The sequence below is a fragment of the Euprymna scolopes genome, chromosome 46 (assembly GCF_053919585.1).
Source record: "Euprymna scolopes isolate OS-2025 chromosome 46, ASM5391958v1, whole genome shotgun sequence".
Lineage (NCBI taxonomy): Eukaryota > Metazoa > Mollusca > Cephalopoda > Sepiida > Sepiolidae > Euprymna > Euprymna scolopes.
In genome coordinates, this window is record NC_136527.1 from 162,399,953 (window position 1) to 162,422,148 (window position 22,196).

Sequence of the window (22,196 nt, forward strand, 5' to 3'; positions counted from 1 at the left end):
GCGATAAAAATAATGCGATAAATAAACAATAAAGAACCTCAACAAAAGAGTCAGTCACATGCCTTAAGTAATTAGCTCAAACTTTATGCCAAAATAATGCGATAAAAATAATGCGATAAATAAACAATAAAGAACCTCAACAAAAGAGTCAGTCACATGCCTTAAGTAATTAGCTCAAACTTTATGCCAACTCATATGCTAAACATTCGAATTAATATGAAAATGAAATCTCAAATCTTAAACTGGCAGAGTGCTGATTAAAAGGATATTCACAGCATGACATGGCACTAGATATTATGAGATATTAACGACACACCATCTCTTAATGGTGTTTACAGCAAGTAAAAAGCTTAAAACTTCACTATTCCAATTAAACCCATGTATAATAATCTAGTTAAGTAGTACACTGAATAAAGGAATATTAATTTCTACTGATTTGTTTGCTTAAAGTGTGAATATTTGGGAATAAAAAAAATTATTTGACGGTCAAATATGACTCTTTTTACACCACTTTATGAAAACAAAAGAAAATGATGTTGATATTGACAATTAAAGATGTAAGAATAAAACTAACAGAGCTTTTGTAAGAAAATTGTTTTATACTTTACTTAAAGAAATATGGAAATGGGTAGACATAAAATACTGTATTTGATACTCAAATATAATTCTCTTCGTTACCACAGAAAATAATACGTAAAACTACGACGAATATGTTAATTTCATTGTAAAGATAGGCATATTTCTCAAAGTCTGAGAGAATCAAATGAAATTGTTGAGAAGATAAAATTGATACAAAGCTGTGGAAGATAAACCCGCAAATAAAGCCAATTGATAAATCTACTTATTTTTTTGATGCCGTTCTTCATCCTATTCTGCTCCCTAAGTCTTGCCATGTTACAAGTTGTATAATTATGGATTGTCATGTGAAATGTAAGCATCTGGGAATTGCTGCTACTCTAAGCAAACACAGAATTTTGCGATTTTGGATACTCAAAGCTAGACAAGCTAGTAAAATGGCGAAATCTTGTGTCATTTGCAAACAATATAACTCTCCTTTAGAGATCCCAAAGATACAGATTTGCATAAACATCGTGTTAATCTAGTTAAGCACCTCTTGCACACCGAGATTGATTTTACTGTGCATTTGTTGGTGCATGAGGTTGATGAAACAAAAATATGTATATTTTAATCTTCACATGTTTTAGTGTGAAAGTTATACACTTGGAACTGTTGCATAATATAAGCACTGATTCTGTGGGTTTGGCATTTGCGAGATTTTTCAATTTTTATTGAGTCATTTCTAATATTTATTCAGATAACACAAGTCCTTTGTTGCGGGTTGCGATTTTGTCAAACAAGTTCATTTGTCTGACGAATTTAGAGGGACAGTTGATGCTCATCTTTTCAAACACCAAACGATACCCTTGTATCCTGATGTGTGGGAAAGATTGATTCCAGTTGTAAAAGGTTGCCTTTTCAACGTTATAGGACCTAAAAAGTTGAGTTATTTTCAAGTTTTGACCGTTCTGTCTGTTATACAGGGATCTATCAACGATCGACCCTTTGCCTATCGTTGCTCTTACTATTCTTGTCTGTTGGTGGTTACTCCAAATTCTTTTGTGCATCTATTCGATAAAAACTTTGTGTTTTTGTCTTTAGAAGAATATTACTTTCAGGATCGCGCCCCTAACAAGGAAGATGTTAATGAAAGTCTGGGATAGAAGGGTGAATTCATGAATCGTTTTAAAAGGCTATGATATGAACAATATCTTTTGGGTCGGAGAGAGTTGTCGCAAGATCGTTACCAATCTGAGTTTGAAAATATAAGGGTGGGAAATGTCGTTTTGATAACCCCCATGAAGCCACGTCCATATTGGTCGTTGGGAAGGGTGGTTTAGCTAACTTCTGGATCGGATGGTTGGTTCGATCAGCTTTGATCCAAAAGGGTGAGGGCAGCACTCAGGAACATCCCTAATGATAGAGTGGGCACCCCACTGAGCTCGAGATCTATCCAGGACAGGGAACATATTCGGTCTAGGCCTGTAAGGTTTGTTAAATCTTTAGATGAAAGAAATCCAGAATATGTTTGGTATTAGATTGTTGTTTGAGGATTTTTATTTTTTTAGGGAGTGTGCGGAAATTATTTCCACAATCTTTGTTTCTTTCTTTATTTTGCTCTTTATTACCTTCTTTCTTTCCTTCCTAACCATTCCCTAGCTTTCATGATCTTCTCCCCTTTTTTCCGTCACGTTACCACCTTATATCCGTTGATTTGAAAGGGTTGTTTTTTGCGTCCAATTTGAGCACATGCAGGAACTCTGAATTAATATCATCAGTTGAGAAAAAAGACATCGTCGAGAGAACAAGAAATATGTATCGAATGCGTTCTTTTAGAGTCTCAGGAATAAAGGATACCCGAAGAATTGCTAAAGGCGATGACTAACTGTCCTAACAGGACATTAAAATTGTTGAGAAGAACAAGGCAGAGAGACGTGTATTCAATTACCGGGAAAGATAATTGAGGATTAAGAAGAAAATTCGTCTCCAGAATTTTTTCAAAGAAACTTGAAAAAAAAAATTCTGCCTTCATGGAATTTTAACCTTCGTGAAAAAAGGAATACTGAACCAGCCTACCGATTCTGTTTTGTCTTTATGACATACTTACACCAGGAAATGTCTGTACACTAGCTCTGCTAGTTTAATATACAATTATTACTTACGTTTTCATGACCACTAATGAAATCATAATTTGTTTATGTTACATATAACATGCATGTTGTTATAAACAGAAAATTCTTTTGATTTTACGCCAATATTTTAGATTTAATAGTAAAGACATTGTAAAAAATAAAATTAATGATCAGTGATTTTCAAATCATTATTATTTATGGACAGAATCACGCAATCTATTGTTTGGTTGGTTGTTTGTTTTTCGTAATTTCTAAATTACTTTGTATTTGTTGCTTTTTTATTTTTAAGTTTTTTTTTATTCACATTATTCTCTGTAAAAGTTTAGCCTCGTAAAGGTTATTCAAGTAAGAGATGGTAAATCTAGTGATTCGCTACAACTGAACACAGACCACTCTAATTTGTTTTTAGGGGTATTCGATGTCGCTGACAACGAATCTCGTCGCAAAGTTTACCGTTAGCATGGTATTAACCCCTGAAGCCAGGTACTATTTTTTCGCCATTTTACAGCTTCTGTTTACGTTGCACTCGTTAGCATAAACGATGGCTGTTAAATATGCTATCGCGTAGCAAAGTTGTCTAACTAGCATTAAGAAATAAATCCTCATAATGTTTATCACCACAAATTTCAATGTTGTATTTATTGAAAGTCAATATGTAACTTCAGCTTTTCCGAAATCACTTCCGGCTAAATGGATGGTGAGGTTTGCCTGCCTGATTCTGTCAAATAAGACATTCTTATACAGTTTATGTTGTTAGAAAAATAACAATAATCACAAACTTCAACATATATACCTTGTATTTGTTACAATGTTATTATTGAAGTATTGTCATGTGATAATAATCACCAGAAACTCTTATATACATGTGGCATTTGTTGAGATGAAAACGAAATAACATAGAATTGCAGTAATTGATATTTTAGTATTTGTTGAAGTATAATTCATTGTAATACAATGGTTTTAATTCAATTAAAAATATCTAATTTTAAAAATGACTTAAACTAAGTAGACATATTTTCATGGTTGTAGAAAATAATCAGAATAAAACCATTTCTTTCTTTTACATCGGCATTGGTTAGATAAATAACAATAGCCACAAACTTCAACATATATATGTTGTATTTGTTGCAATAGACTTATAGAAGTATTGTTATATAGTGATGAAAATCACCAGAAACTATAACATATTTGTTGAAATAAAAACGAAGTTGCAATGGTAATTATCATTAGATATTTTTAATATTTGTGGAAGTATAAATTAAACCACATTGTAATACAATGGTGTTTAAGCTATATGAAAATCACATAGCATTACATTATATTGCAGAGAAGTATTCGCAGAAAATATTGTCAGAATATCAATGATATTCACCAAAAAAAGTCAATACATGCGTGTAATTTGATAAAGTATAATCCAAATCACATTGAATTACAATGATTTTGCACTAATCAAAATATTAGTAAAAATATTTAATTTGTAAAATGTGTGAAAGATGTTAAAGTTGACATATTTTCATGGTTGTAGAAAATAATCAGAGTATAAAATTTCTTTTACATGGATATTGGAGATGCCTGTGGTGAATTCATTTTATCAGATGTGCGAGTTTAATTCTTATACATTAAAATTTCTATATATGCATCAATTGTTTTATTTGTTTCACTGGGTTTATGTAAATCGAGTTAGTTTTTTTTTTTACAAAGGAATTACCATTTATCAAGGCTCAGGTGCCACTCGGGGATAAGGTTAAAGAGTGTACAGTGGTCAAAAGAAGACTATTATAGTAATCGTTAGAAATGTAAATTTGGTAAATTGGATTACTTAAGGGAAACGGCTCATCAAGAACTTTTTTACATTGGACTTGAAGACGGCCATATTGTAGTAAGCTGGAAAGCACGTAAACGGAAGAGAGTTCCATGGGTGGCAGTTTATAGAATCTACGTTTAGGTTTAGGCATAGATAAAGAGTGGGGGAAATTATTGATAGTGTTTACAGCCAAGCGAGGGTTTCCCCTGAATGTTTGGTGAGGGGGACCATAAATTGAAGCTCAGACGAGCACTTACCATGAAAATAACGATAAAAAGAAAAAAAGTCTCCCAACGTCTCTTCATTGAGAAAGAGGCTACAGGGAAGAGAAAAGGGAAGACCTCCCTAGCAGCTCCTGCCCAGATATGACATCAATACTCCATCCTTGGGCTACCTTGCTCTTGTATGGGAAAAAATTGCGTCAGCAGGTAGACATCTACTGAGTCGATAGAAGGATCCCATCATTTTTCCAGCGACCTTGGCAACGTATTTGATTTACGTATTCTATGTTTATTGGAATATTCTTTTTATCATGTTAACAATTGGGATTGTCATTGTTTAATTATTGTTGATAATGACATAATATCGCCAGGCAAAATAGTACAGCTGAGGAGTTTATGGATCTGAGATTTCTTTTCATTTTCATAATTTAAATATTTTGTCTCTGAGCTTGCATAAGGTTTGGATTAATTAAACCATGTAACTGACTAGTATTGTTCTGTTGGTAGTTTTGGTTCAGATTGTTACATAGGCTTAATGATATATTGTGTTGCCATCGACAATAACCTTACTCTGTTAATATTGACATGGTTTTCCTGATTATCGGATGGATTTTATGTCTAAAACACTTTATTTACAATAACCGGAATATTGACTTAATATGTAAAAATATGGCTTTCGTAAATTATTTGTTTTTCATAACAGTTCATTTGCCAAAAAAAGATAAAATGCAAAAAGCAATTGTTCGTTATTTTCACAGAACTTTGTTTACGAGAATATGGAGTTGATTACATAGTGGCGAATTTATTTCCAGGCAAACTATTTATTTATAGCCAGAAGTAAATAAAAAGTTTCGTTTTGTGATGTTGATATCAGGATTTTTATTGTTCAATTGATGTTGTTTAATAACATATGCTTAATGACATCGACAATAACATTCATATTAATATTGGCATGTTTTTTTTTTATTACCTGATGGATCTTATTTTTACAACAAGTTATTTTCAATAACCGGAATATTGATTAATGTGTAAAATTTTTTTAAAAATTTGTTGTGCTTTTCGTAACAGTTTATTTTCGAAAAAAAAACAATTATTGAAATAAAATGCAACAATCAATTGTTCATTTTCACAGAACTTCAATTACGAGATAAATATCACGCTGCAGCAACGGATGTCCAAATACAGAGCCGTGTCACGCCGATCCACGAGCAGATTCGTGAGAAACACGAGCTATTCTCGGCTATGACACACCAGTACTGGCCGGTACAAAAGTCACTAGACATCTACGACGAATGGCTGGAGTACCACCAGATCGACGCCGACGAGTTCGCAACGGGGACGTTCGAGGTCTGCCACAAAATAAGGCCAAAGAAAAATGCTCTACCAGCGAGACGGTTACATCCCGAAGGCAGGTAAATTGACCGCACAACCAAAACCTTCATCAAGATACACGTGGAAGGAGGAGGACGAACACAGTCCTTCGAAGAAACTACGAGTACGAGACGTGCGGCGCAACTTACTGCCTGAAATGAACGAGCAGTGCATCTTAGATCCAGACCAGCCAGCCCAGGTATGTTTAATGGTGGAGGGGGGCACCCTACATAGAGATTTTTTATTTTCTCTGACAGGTTTTGAATAAAATAGAATGCGGGAGAATTGGACTTATCTAAGTTGCCACTTAGTGCCATGCTCTAATACCTTACCTTATAGAGTTTATAGAAATATAACGCGCGCGCGCGTAGAAAAACTTTCATTCATCTAATGTCTGGTGGTTCTGAAAAATAATTTCATGCATCTCATGTCATGCGTCATGCAGAAGGAAAAAATATTAAAATACAAACACATGTATGGTATTATATATATATATTTATTATACAATAATATTGCAATTACAATCATAATTCCAATAATAGTAATAGTAGTAATAATAATTATAATAATAATAGAAAGAACAGACATTAGATAGGAAAAAAGTTTTTTGGCGGCCATGACACCTTAGACTTAGACCATAGATGCATTTCTTTTTTATCAGTCAGAGTCTGTCAGCAATTCCTCGCAGTACATTATCAATGTCTGCAAGGATTTTGTGTGTTTGTGCGTTATGTGTATGCGTGTGTGCAGTTCTCTGTCCCGTATTAGTGTGAACTCGTTGATGTTTTTTTTTTTTTCGTCGTTGTTCTCTTTGTCGTCGTCGCTGTCAGTTATTATGATCAAGTCTGTACTGTATGTGTCTGGTGGCGCCGACGGCGAATTACTATTTGTCATGATGTCCTCTAAGTCAGAGTCAGTGAATGGTACTGGTAATGTGGCGTCGGACAGTTTATGGGATGTCCGTGTGTCAAACATACCTGGGCTGGCTGGTCTGGATCTAAGATGCACTGCTCGTTCATTTCAGGCAGTAAGTTGCGCCGCAGTCCGCACGTCTCGTACTCGTAGTTTCTTCGAAGGACTGTGTTCGTCCTCCTCCTTCCACGTGTATCTTGATGAAGGTTTTGGTTGTGCGGTCAATTTACCTGCCTTCGGGATGTAACCGTCTCGCTGGTAGTCTGTGATGTGTTTCCGCCATATTGTCAGCCACATCAGCGGGTTGAGTTCTAACGTTCCCCATCCCTTTAGGTCGTCCATCGCTGTTCGGGTTGTAAACAGGAACATCCTGTTGATCATGGCCTGTTTTTCGTTGGCCACGTGACGCCATGGTTCGTCGTTGCTGGTGGACAAGCAGGGCGTGCGTTTTAGGATTCGCTCGCTCTGGTGCTTCACGTTCACGTAGGTGTCCGTTCCTTCTAGGATGCACTTGGCTTCCTCGACGTTCTGTGGCGTGAACCACATTTCCTCCGTGAATATGAGGCTCTTGTCTACGCAGCTGCCGAAAGTGAAGTTGTCACTCGCCTGGCATCTCATTCTTCCCGCGTTCATCAGACCGTTTCTGATGCTGCGGAGGATGTATGATTTTCCCGAATTCGATGGTCCGGTGATGTGTAGAGCATTTTTCTTTGGCCTTATTTTGTGGCAGACCTCGAATGTCCCCGTTGCGAACTCGTCGGCGTCGATCTGGTGGTACTCCAGCCATTCGTCGTAGATGTCTAGTGACTTTTGTACCGGCCAGTACTGGTGTGTCATAGCCGAGAATAGCTCGTGTTTCTCACGAATCTGCTCGTGGATCGGCGTGACACGGCTCTGTATTTGGACGTCCGTTGCTGCAGCGGCTATGATGTTCGATAGGTTTGCCGTGTTTTTATGTATGCTCGCCCAGGTCTGTCTTGTCGACGGTTTTGCCGTCCTAGCGCAGTAAATCATCAGGTCTCCGACGTCCGTGGAATTCGCCTTCTTCATGATTTTTGTGAGAAAGTCGTATTTTTGACCTCTCAGGCTATCTGATTTGTTGGCTAGGCGCGATTCCTCGAGTTCCGGACTTGGCTCCCTGATGGTCTTCTCCGTTAGTTTCCGTAGCATAGCCAGTTGACGTTCTGTCGTCAGGTTACCCGCCGATAGCACCGTTCTGATGTTCGGATCCGTCGTCAGGTACGTGCAAAGCCCGTACGGACTGTATACCTTTGGACACGTCATGGTATACGCCTGTTCCCCTCGGTCTTGAAGCGTCCTCTTCAAGCGACTGAATCCGTACTCGCTGGTCGGATGCTCGAAATGCCAACTGATGACGTGGAAATGGTCCACGTCCGAGCAGTTTTTCAGTCGGCTCGGTCCTGCTTTGTGGTAGACTACAATGTTCGGTCTTTGGTCGAGCAGGTTCGCCAGCAGTGAGTTTTCGCGGTCTGTCTCCTCGAAGGTGCAAGCTTTTCGGAAGGGCGGTATGTGAGGTTGGTCAGGCTTTACGTCAAAGGAGTTGGTCCGTCGCCATCTGTAGACCCAAGTGTATGGAGTGAGTTTGCGTCCGGCGTGGGTGTCGGAAAGGATGTAGTCGTTGAAGCGGGCCTTCTCCTCGTGTTGTGTCGCTGCCTCCATCGTCGCTGTCTGAGGAATCGTTCCCAAGCCGTCCTATTTATAATGGTTTTTCCCTTAGGTCTGCACATTCTTGCAGGATCAAATTTCGCTGACTGTGCAAATGGGATATGTGTGGCGTAAATGTGATTTTGCTGACGCAGTTTTAATTTTATCGTAGTCAGCGTTTTTTAGTCCACGCCTCCTGTAGGGCGTGTCCTGTTACTTGTTCACGAACTTGCCGTGGTTGTAGCCAATCGTTACACCCGTGTGGGTGTCTTTTGCGATGTATGTGCCGTGTCCATGTAACATCCCTTTGGGGATCTGTCCGTGTAGATGTCTGTTCGGTGCGACTATGTTGTGCAATTCGTAGTGCCAGTTGTCGTCCACACCTATTAGTGCACAATTGTGGTCGTTAACGGGAAGTTTGCTCGGATGTTTGTAAGATTCGTACCAAATTTCTAATTCAACCATGTATGTGAGTTCGAACGTGAAATATAGTATTCCAGGTGACCCCGATGGCCGCATGATTTCTGGTACGTTGATCAGTATCATTTGTGGCAGGTCCTCCGACGTATATAGGGATTTGTTAATAACTGTCCTGTTTGCCACTGTGAAACTTCCACCTGTTTGTATGTACCCCGTACGTGCTCCATGGTATATGTCCTTGTTTTTACTGCGTTGTTTCTTTGCGTCCTTCGGTGTTGTATTCGCTTTACGTCCTTTCATGTGGTCAAAGTTGACGTCTGCAACCTCTGTCTGCACCAAGTCCTTCTGTAGTTCAGCTCGTCCTCTCTTTCGTGCCGCCCCGTGTGTTAAGTTGTCCTCCGCATGTTGTGCTAATGTTCCGTAGCATGGTGCTGTTGCGACTGCCACCCCTCCGTCCCATGCAGTCTTTTGGCCGTTGTGAATTGCGTTTTTTATCAGACTCGCTCCTGACAGCAGCGCACCCTGTACGGTGTAGTTACCTTCGCTCATTATGTTTGTTAGCGGACGTTTTAGTAGGCTTGGATTATCCCACTTATGCGAGAAGCTGTCGCCCTGGCGTATTTGGTAATGCGGCTGGTCACGCCAATCGTGTAGCTTGTACATGCTGACATCACACGTTGTGTTGGTCCCGTCGATTTTTTTACTCACTGGTAGTTTGTTCAGTAGCCATATCGGAATTCCGTAGTTGTAGATGTAGTGCGGTAGTTCCGCCGATGCGCCGGTCGATGGCTGTATATCTCGGAATGTGTTATTTGGAATGCAGGTTAGACCCTCAAGGTTACCGTAACCGATGTATTGGCCCTTGTCGATGTACACCTGGAACCATGGCTGGGGATTTGGCACGAATACTTCCTCGTTGTTTTTCGTTAACCACTCTCCGCATATGACGTTCTTTATCTCGCAACCTATGCTCTTTACTCTGTATGCGGTTGCCGTGTTCATCAAGTGTTCCCATTGGTTCTGCTTTACCCATGTCGTTAGGAAGTATGGTACTATGTAGTCCTTTGATACCGGTTGGGCCCATGCGTATTTACCAGTCGATTCGTATTTGTGGAACGTTGCTTTGCATGCGTTCATGTTTGACGTTTGGATTAAGTTTCTGAAAGTTCTTTTGACTGTGTACGTCCGCTGGACGTTTCCAGTTTCTGTTTGGATGTGCGGCCCATAGTGAATCCCTTCCCATCCGTTCGCTCCTGATTCCGTCGACGTTTCAGCAGCACCTTCGTCCATTTGCGTCCCAGGTATATTGTCAGTGCTATCAGCAGCAACCACGGTGGGATCACCTCGGAAATAACTGTCCAATCCAAGTGCGAGTTTTGCCTTAATAGCGGTCCTAGCGATACCTCCGATGATTCCAGTGCCCTCGGTGTTTTTGATGAATTCTTCATCCGCTTCCTCTGTACTTATGCTCGGGTCACCGTATGCTATATCGTGTTGTTTCGCCGCTAGGTCTAGTTTGTTACGCGGGGTGAACTTAAATTTTTTGGTGTCGGTGCCCGGTCCGAGGAAGTCGTACCCAGGTACAGTGAATTCTAATTTGGTCCGACGTCGCTTTCGCGGGGGAGGCATACTGCGTTGTTTTTATGCCGTAAGTGCTTATATAGTATTAAGTAGGTCAACATCTGTGACTATTGCGTCATTTCTATTTATAGATCTGAGAATATTATATTTATACCTAATGTATGGTTTTTAGTAATGGCACTATTACTTTTACTTTGATCGATCTAGAAAATACAATACCAGACTGGTAGTGACGTGTAGTCGCTGCACTCCATACATTAGATCGATCAAAGTAAAAGTAATTTTTTTCTTTATGACCGGAATATATAGTAGAGTTGTCATTGTTATTTCTATCTTCTAGTTCTATTTTAGTCATGGTCATAGAAACAATAACTTCTACTAAAATCGTTTCATCTCATTACGATAAACCGAAACATAGAATCCATGGGCAAAGCTTCTTTCTCAGAGGCATAGATCTCTCAGAACTGTATGCCTGTGGAACTCTCTTCCATTAGTCTGTTTTCCAGATGACTACAATGTGGTTGTCTTCAAGTCCAAGATAAACAAATTCTTGAGTAACTGTCCCATTAATAATCCAGTTTTCCAAATTTCTGCTACTAATGACTACTAAGAAATTATCCCATTGACTCAAAACCCTTTGATAAGTGGTGACCCCTTTGTAAAAAAAGGTCAACATAAAATCAACAATTTTTACTGATTTTTTAGAAAATTAATGATGAGAAAAAAAATACCACTTAATTATTATGTGGCAGAGTGAAAAGTAATTTATTTTACTTTCAAACTTCATAGTCATGTTATTTTTGTAAATACATTGTAGAGGCCAGAAAGGAGTTATCGCCCTTTCTCTCAGACTTGGCATAAGTGGAGTTATCCCCCTTATAAAAGAAGAGAGGAATCACCATTATGTGTTTACACTCATCGACGGCGACACGCTGTCGGATTGGGAAACCAGCTTGCTTAACGCAAACTGTACATGGCGCTACGAACATATTGTCACTTTAAAACGTGAAATACTTATATCGCAGCATTGGACTAAAAATATCGCTACACTATGGAACAAGAAAACGTTCTCTTATTACGTCAACTAGTCGAGTTACAAAAAGAAAACATCGAATTACGGAAGAACATCTTACATGGACGAGCGAACAAAAAGAATGCAGCGAGCTTCTATAGGTCTGGACTCAACAGATAGCGAGTGGGCACTCTTTTTAGACACCTGGTCACGGTACAAGGAGATGTGCAGACTCGAAAATCCAGCTGTAATTCGAAACGAACTGCGAGAAGCATGCACACCGGAAACGAACAGGTTACTGTTTGAGCTCGTTGGACCAGAACGACTCAACAATGCGGCAGAAGAGTTCCTTCTTTGCCAAATACGACTGGTGGCCGTTCGAGGCTTACACAAGGAAGTCCACCGACAAACGTTTCACTCCATGAAGCAAAATGAGGGTGAGTCAGTGACCCATTTTTTATCGAGGTTACGTGGCCAGGCGAAATTTTGTGAATTTAGTATTCAGTGTCCGAACGAACCCACTTGCCGGCAGCAGGTTAATTACTCAGACGATATGGTTGCCGGGCAAATGATGGCAGGGTTAAGAAATATCGAACACCAGAGAAGGGTACTGGCAGAGGCAGCTACACTTCCTACCTTGGATCTAAAGTTTTCACGGTTGGTTTGCCTGGAGGCAACAGACGAAGCAACTCCACACTTTTCCGATACCACACAACCTCTCACGATATCTGGGGTACAAAAGTCGAATCAAGTACAACAAATGCATGAGGCAAAGGCCCTGTCGAACCCACGGGACACCAAACCTTGCAACGGTTGCGGAAAAACATCACACCGAGGTGGATCGATGAACCGGAAAGATTGCCCAGCAGTGGGACTCAAGTGCCACTTTTGTGGAATAGTAAGGCACATTAAAAAGGTGTGCCGGAAAATTAATAGATCCAAAACGGAGGCTATAAAAAGCGGGGAGTCGTTCATGTTTTGCACCACGGATAAAATCCCTACTCACAGACACAATGAGAGACAACCGGCAAACATTCCTCACCTTGAGTGGAATGGGAAACAGTTCCAGGTGGGCGCCCCAGAACCGCCCCCCCCCAGTTACAGCAGAGGTAACTGTAATGAACAAGTGCCATGCGACCTTTGGAAGGGTGCCAAAGAGGCCGATGAAAGTGAGCACCCACGCCATCCAAGCCTTTGCGGACACAGGAGCCCAAACTTGCTCTGTTGGCCCCGAGATTCAAGGACTCCTCGGGTACCCAAATGGGTACTTGGTTCCAACTACCCATCGGATAAGGGGTATAACAAATAGCCAGTTACACATCAAGGGGGTCCTGTTTTTACATATTAAGGTGGGATCAAGAGAAACACGACAGGCAGTGTATGTGTCTCACAACACATCCGGGCTCTACTTATCACAGACGGCACTTAAGGAGCTGAAATTATTGCCATCCAATTTTCCTATATCATTATCGCAAAGCAGCTCAGTGGAAACAGAAGAGACGGCCCCTTACGGGTGTCCGCGCAGAACACCGGCTCCGAAGAAACCAGCAGCAATCCCATTGGAGCCAACCGACATTAACAGAGAAGAATTGGAGCAATGGCTAAAGGAACATTTCAAGGCCAGCGCATTCAATACCTGTCCACACCAACCACTCCAAGTAATGAAGGGTAAACCCTTAGAAATAAAATTCCTCCCAGATGCGACACCGACGGCAATCCACACACCAAGACCTGTCCCCCATCATTGGAAGGAAAAGGTGAAACAAGATATAGACCGTGACGTGGCACTGGGGATAATCGAACCCGTACCGGTAGGCACACCAACTACTTGGTGCTCGAGAATGGTGGTCACACCAAAAAAGGATGGATCCCCAAGGCGGACGGTGGACTTACAAAAGTTGAACGAGGCGACCATGAGGGAGACGCACCACACTTCGTCCCCATTCAATCAGGTCTCGGTAATACCTGCACATACCAGGAAGACTGTACTCGATGCGTGGAACGGTTACCACAGTTTACCGCTGTCTCCAGCTGCACGAAACGCCACCACGTTCATCACTGAATGGGGTCGATACAGGTACTGTCGAGCCCCTCGAGGATTCCATGGATCAGGAGATGGCTACACCCGTCGGTTTGAAGATATCACCATGGACATGGCTCGAAAAACTCGGTGTATAGATGACAGTCTCCTGTGGGACAACTCAATGGAATCCTCATTCTGGCACACAATTGAATATATAAACCACTGCGCCGATAGAGGGATTGTGTTTAACCCAGACAAGTTTCACTTTGCTGACATGGAAGTGGAGTTCGCAGGGTTTCAAGTAACAGCGAACGGGGTCAAACCCACAAGAAGAATGACTGAAGCAATCCTGGGCTTCCTCACCCCGACAAATATTACTGGGGTTAGGTCCTGGTTCGGACTCGTAAACCAAGTCTCCTATGCATTCTCACAAGCCGAAGTTATGGCCCCATTCCGAGAGTTGCTGAAAACAAAGGACAGGAAATTTTATTGGGATGAGACACTGGAACAGGTATTCCAAGAGTCGAAAAAAATAATAGTGGAAAGAATTGAAAAAGGCATCCAAACGTTCGAAATGAACAGAGCAACAGGACTCGCGACAGACTACAGCAAAACAGGGATATCGTATTTTCTGTTTCAAAAGCATTGCAGATGTGAGGGGGAATTAAACATGAGTTGTGGGGATGGCCATTGGAAACTCATCCTGGCGGGATCCCATTTTACCAACGACGCGGAATCACGATATGCACCAGTGGAAGGTGAAGCCTAGGCTCTGATCTATGGGTTGGAATCATGCCGCATGTTCATACTTGGATGCCCAGACTTGGTGATTACAGTGGATCACTTACCGCTCGTAAAGATATTTTCGGACCGAGCCCTGGAGAACATAAAAAACCCACGCCTGTTAAACTTCAAGGAAAAGTCACTCATGTATAAATTCAAGATAAAACATCGACCAGGGAAACTCAACTTGGCCCCTGACTGTGCATCTCGGTACCCAGCGGGCACCCCACCAAGAGACCAGGACCAATCCATTGACACCGCAGTCAAAGCCGCCCTAACATCGATGTACGAGAATGATACTACGTTAAGAGCCATCACATGGGGAAGGATTGTGGCTGCGGCAGCCACGGACGAAGAATGCAGGACTTTGAAAGAGCTGATTCAAAATGGATTCCCCCAGTCACGTAACAATATCCCAACCGTAGTTCGAGTCTTCTGGCCTATGCGTGAGGAATTATATTGCCTGGAAGGAGTGATCATCAAGGGGAACAAAATCCTAATACCTCGACAACTCCGCGCAGAGATATTGGAATCTCTTCATTCCGCTCATCAGGGTGTGAACGGAATGCTGGCGAATGCGAGACAACGACTATTCTGGCCAGGGTTGGATGCTAACATCAGGCAAACAAGAGCCCAGTGTCGCACGTGCAATGAAATCCCACCGTCTCAGCCCAGAGAACCCTTGATGTCCCCAGCAGACCCGGAATTTCCATTCCAACAAATGGTGGTTGACTTCGTCCAGGTGCAGGGTAGACACTTTATGGTATACGCAGACAGGTATACGGGATGGGTTGAAGTGGCCCTAATGACGTCGGGAAGAGCCAAGACGGTGTGCGATACCTTGAGGACTTGGTTCTGTACCTACAGCGTACCGGAAGAGATTTCGTTGGATGGTGGACCACCATTTGAATCCCAGGAATACGACTCCTTTTTGAGGAATTGGGGCATACGAAAACATACCTCATCAGCGCATTATGCCCAAGGCAATGGCCGCGCAGAGTTAGCCGTCAAAACCGCGAGATGTATACTGGCGGATAATACGGACAGTTATGGACGCCTGTGCCATGATCGGGCAGCCCGAGCACTACTGACCCATAGGAACACGCCTGTCCAGGATCTGGACATGTCCCCGGCCATGATGCTGTATGGTCGGGTCATTAAAGACCACCTTCCTGACCTGCGGGACAAATACCAGGTTCGAAAACAGTGGACAGAAATAGGCAAACTAAGGGAAGTAGCAATGGCCAAAAGACATATGAGGAACGAGCAGTATTACAACCAACATAGTCGCCCACTCCGGGAACTCCAGGTAGGAGATTACGTCCAGATCCAGAACCAGGACGGGAACCACCCACGTCGATGGACAAAGACAGGGAGAATCGTGGAGACCCAGGGGTACCGACAGTACCAAGTCCGGGTCGATGGAAGCAATCGAGTGACATTGCGCAACCGTCGGTTTCTCCGTAGAATACACCCGGTAGTGGATGGCCCTCGTAACATCAGACAAGAAATCCCGAACCCACCTATAAATGTGGAGACCCCACAGGAACAACCTCCGGAGGAGGCAATGGAGGTGGAACAACACGCCGACACGGAATCCCCAAGCGAGCATGGGAGTGGAAGATACCACGGGAGGAGATACCCAAAAATACAGTCCTCCTCCGTTAAGGGAACCGTCAAGTCGGAGGACGAGAGCCCCAAGGGGTTTATCGCCGCAAATGCGGGGGAAGTCGCACGGGTATTTCTCCACATAAAGGATGACCACAACAACTTGCTTTTGTGGTCACGAGGGGGAGGGGCATGTAGAGGCCAGAAAGGAGTTATCGCCCTTTCGCTCAGACTTGGCATAAGTGGAGTTATCCCCTTATAAAAGAACAGAGGAATCGCCATTATGTGTTTACACTCATTCACGGCGACACACTGTCGGATTGGGAAACCAGCTTGCTTAACGCAAACTGTACAATTTATTATAATTCAGCTGACTTTCACGAGTTGCATTATATCGTAATTTTTCCATCAAAGGGAAATAATTCCCTTAAGAGTTACCTGCCCTTTAACCGCAATATAAAATGGGGGGAAAATGTGATTTAATTAATTATCGATTTGTATTCTATTCTATTTTCTCACATACTCACACCCGCGAGCAGGGCATTTTACATTTCATCTGGTGATGAGGATGAAAAGATAGAAGGATTTAAAAGCAACTGTTTCATGAACATATCAAGTTTTTAACAACAAGAATCGGCACTTAGACATGACAGTTACATGAGGTGAATGATTGTATTTTAGTTTCAAGAATCGCGACAGATGTCGCTTGTCAGGGATCGATAACACTTCCTTTTCGAAAAGTTAGTGCAAACTAAAATTATATTTTATATATTTTTAGACACTCTATATATAAACAAGAAGGGCGCAAGCAAATTACACGTCGTTTATCGTTTAAAGGGCAGGTAATGTTTGGGAATTATGTCCCTTTGATGGCAAAATACGATATAATGCAACTCATGAGACTCAGCTGTTGTTAAATATTGATTTGTGTTCTGTTATATTTTTTCTCATATTCACATTTGCAAGTCGGGACATTTTACAACATTGCGTTACTTCTCTATTAAAGGAGGGGGTAATACATGGGAGGTCTCAAAACATGACAAGTAAAGCCAAAATGGGGATAATGGAACGCGACACATGGCTGAAATGCACAAACAAACTAGAAACAGCTACTACACTTCCATCGTTAGTCGTTGATTGCATATAAAACATCAGGTTTAAGTCTGGAATTATAAGTTAAGGTCATCGTAAAGTTAACGGAATCGAATCTGATAAAAATAAGACGCAATTTTCATAATGTAATCATGTGATTATTGTTTTGTTTTTTGTTGGTTCAAATCTAGTTTGTGTTATTTGATTGACTTCGCTATTTGTTCAATTCCTTCCTTTTTGAATTGTTTATGTGAAATATTCAGTTTTGCATTTTTTTATATTTGGATTATTTGGATTACTGTGCTCATCTTGGATGTAAACAGTAGTTCGACTAATCCAAATCATAATGAAATGTTCAATCTTTTACACGAGGAACAAAATAATGATTACACCGTTTTACGATGAACATAAGTTCTTTGTTCTGAAGCAGTTGAATTTTTTCTTCTTATAATAATTTCACGTTTAAATCGTGTTTTTTTTTATATTGTAATTTTGATTCTTTTATATTTTCATATATTTAATTGCTTAATGAATTGGACACACAAAACAAAATTTGTATCAATTTACTAAAGATTATATTAAGAAATCCTAACAAACAAACACATTTTCTGCGTTGGACACAAAAGAAAAACGATTTTTTCGTATTAAATGCCTGGAATGGAAGGTAAGTTTATTTTTTTCACTTTACAACAATATTATTCAACAACTTTAAAATAATCTTAAATATTAGAATAAGTTTATTTTTAATTGCAATCCAATATGCAAGGTAAGTTATTTTTTTACGCTTTAAAAAATCCATTAAATAACTTTTAAAATAATCTGAAATAGTTTTTTTTTTTGCAATATCCCTCAAAAATATTGATTCTTAAAATAACATTAAACATGAAAAAGGTTTAATTTTATTGCAATCCAATAAAAATATTCATTCCGTGTAGAAAAAATGTGTTTAAGTTAAATTTACGTGATTTCTGCGAAAATCCGAATGTTTACCATAAACACAATAATTTGATTCGAAGTTGGTTGAATTGTTAAACAACTGAACACAATACTGTTTTTTCGGTATTTTATATCTATCTATCTATCTACCTACCTACCTACCTACCTACCTATCTATCTATCTATCTATCTATCTATCTATCTATCTATCTATAAAAGGGAACATGTCTGTGTGTCTGTGTACATTTCCCTACGCAATAACTCTGTTTTTCGGTTTTTATATATATATATATATATATATATATATATATATATATATATATATATATATATATATATATATATATATATATATATATTTATATCACAATGGGGCGTTTCCCTTAAGTAATCCAATTTACCAAATTTCAACTAACAATTACCACTGTATGCCTATTAACCCTTATCCTCGAGTGGCAGCTGGGGCTTGAGAAATGGTGACTCTTTTGTAAAAAGACAACATAAGTCAAATGTAGGTATAAAAATTTCAAATGTAAAATTTTCACCGATTCTAAAAAATATAATAATTTAAAACTTTCTTAAACTTGAAAAAATATATTAACTATTGTGTGAAAACAACTTTTAAAAAATAGCAACTATTACAAACTTAAAAACTGGGGTCGCAAATTTAAATCCAACATATTTCAGCACTTTGTAAGAACATATTCTGTTGAGGTCATAAAATTCTATAAAGTCTCTCCTGTGAACAACATGTGCTTTAGTTCTAATTAAATAACTTTATACCTCTTAAGTCTGCACTTTATAAATCACATAAAAAATGGATAGTGCCAGCTCAGAAATGTTAGGTAAGCTTATCTAATCCAATGCTTATATATATATATATATATATATATATATATATATATATATATATATATATATATATATATATATATATATATAGAGAGAGAGAGAGAGAGAGAGAGAGAGAGAAAGATATATATAGAGATAGATAGATAGATATATAGATATATATTGATATAACACCTAAATATTTTAAGGACCAATCGACTTGGCAGGTGAGTTGTTACACACTCCTTACACATAATACAAATTTTCCAAGATACTATTGCTGTATTTCCTATACAACTCTTACATTATTACCAAATTTATGACGTCATACCATCTGGTCTGAACATCATAAACCACATTCAACATCGATATTGGCAGCTGAAAATGAGAACTAAGCTTTGTCAACTTACACATTAGTTAACTTTATCGTCAACGACGTCTGGTATTTTATGTGTAACATTATATCAATTTATAATTTCGTTTTCATTTGCATAATTTTTTTTTATTATTCTGTAAAAAAACTCTTAAAACCTCATCACCAATTTTATAACGTTTATGGCCTGAACATCATAAACTACATGCAAAATGGATAGTGGTAGCTGAAAAATAAACACAAAGCTTGGCCAATCTGCACAATAGCTAATTTTATTGCAACCGACGTATAGTCCGTAATATGAAACAAAATATCAGTTTAAAATTTCTTTGCAATTTGCACAATTTTTTTACTATTCTGTAAAACATAACTTTTTAATATTTACATAACCTCAATTTAATGGTCGGGTAAAATATATAAAGAGTGAAGAAGATAATTAAGTGCAGATACTCAGGGTTCATTGAATAACATATCTTTTAATATGACATTTACTTATCCACTGCTAATTTTAATATCATCTCAGCACTATATAAACGACATTCAAAATTGGTTGCAGCAGAAAAAACATTAGGTGTAACAACCCAGAAAACATTCGACGTTAAAGAGAGAAACACTTTAAAGTCGTTAACAAGCTGGTTGTAAGGACGAATTCACTACAATCAGCAGTTCGTTTCTATTCAAAGTTGTAGACTTATATAAGTTTCTTTTGTTTAAATTTTGACTTATTAATGAAAGAAAGAAGTTCATGAAAACATTTGTAATTCTCTCCCTGTTCCCTGTTTCCTTGACTATATAAACAAGCAAAACCTTATGTGATGTAAACAGACATATCACAGCACAACACACAGGGAATGCCTCTGCTGATATGACCCATAATCCATAGTATCTCATTATGTTTCAGTTGAAACGTTTGCTGTTTTTGAAGGCCAATAAGAATATTTTTCAGTATCTTTTATCTATTAAATTTTTACGTGAAATTATAGAAAAGTTGACGACACTTGGCTTTTATTCTACCTCAAAAAACGTAAGAAAACTAAACCTGATAAAACACCTCTGCCACAACAAATTGTAACCATATTGTTTATCAAGATAAATGCATAAAATGTAAACGACATTCAAAATTAATAAAGCAGATAAAGCATTAGGTGTGGCAACCCTCAGAACCGTCGACGGTAAAAGGAGCAACCATTTAAAGTCGTTAAAAAGATGAGTGTAAAGACAATTTCAACACACTCAGCAGTGCCTGCGGATCTGTCTACACAAATCACAGCTTACATCTGATGCACATTAGTTATCGGCAAGAAGACAGAAACAAAGAGTTTGAACTCGTTTTACTGATTAATGTTTTTCTTCATCAATTCTCTGTTCAGGTACCTCGTTATAATACACCATCATATTCCAGTTGCTCTTCATCAATTCTCTGTTCAGGTACCTCGTTATAATACATCATCATATTCCAGTTGCTCTTCATCAATTCTCCGTTCAGGTACCTCGTTATAATACATCATCATATTTTAGTTGCTCTTCATCAATTCTCCGTTCAGGTACCTCGTTATAATACATCATCATATTCCAGTTGCTCTTCATCAATTCTCTGTTCAGGTACCTCGTTATAATACATCATCATATTCCAGTTGCTCTTCATCAATTCTCTGTTCAGGTACCTCGTTATAATACATCATCATATTCCAGTACCTTTCTATTCAAAGCTGTAGACGTCTGTTTTTATTGCCTATAAAAATTTAATTGTCCAAAGCAAAGAAAATATTAATCTATATGTGGTAGTTGTTTTGTTATAAAATGTTTAGTTAAAAACAAAATAATATAATTAGGTTCAATGTTTGTTATCTGTTAATAATAATTTAAATATTTTGTCTTACTAATATTTAAATATAAAACATTAAATGCTTTATAAGTTAAACGTCTATAGTTGCAAATAATTTTGACGTTCAGATGAATTAAGAATGAATAAATATTTTAAAATAAAACATTTCAACGCCAATTTTTTTAAACTCTTTGTTGACTCAAAGAATGGTTTTGATGCTTGTTGTTCGATTGGTCGTGATTAGATACGTTGAAATGATACAATTTGCTATGAGTTCATAAGAAAACATTTCATTAAATAAATTTGATCTTAAACGTGGGTGTAGAACTTATATTGAGACTATTTTTGAAGTTTGTCTAAGACAAATATGATCTTGCTAGTTGCACGGAGCCATATTTGGCACCAATACGCAACCCATATTTTGCAACAATACATATTTGGCAACAATACACAATACATATTTGGCAACAATACACAATACATATTTGGCAACAATACACAATACATATTTTGCAACAATACACAATACATATGGTAATCTTTGTTTTGTAGACTTATAGGATACTCTCATGTGTAAGTAATTTTTTTAGATGTTGAGAAACTGCACCTTCCTTTAAGCACGCTTTTTAATATACTTACTATGTAGATTGTGTATTAAAAAATTATTAAATAACAATTTTGTTTTAACCAATAGTTAAAGATTAAATATTTACTCACTGATGAGTTAAACACATTTAGTAACAACAATTTCTATGTTCAGATGAATTAGCAATAAACGGATATCCTTAAACAATCGATGAATTTTAATATTATGCTTTAAATTTGAGAAATATATATGAACACAAAAAATAACAAATAAAAAATAAATGTATGGATTTACTGTTGATTTTCCAACCTAATTAGTTACGTTTTCGGCATTAAATAAGTCTCTTTTAAGAAATTGTCGATACTTTTAATAAATTTACAGTATATACACATGTGATTTACGAAGACAAAAACAAACGTTTTCTGATAAACCTTGATATATTTCTCTCATTATAACAATGGTA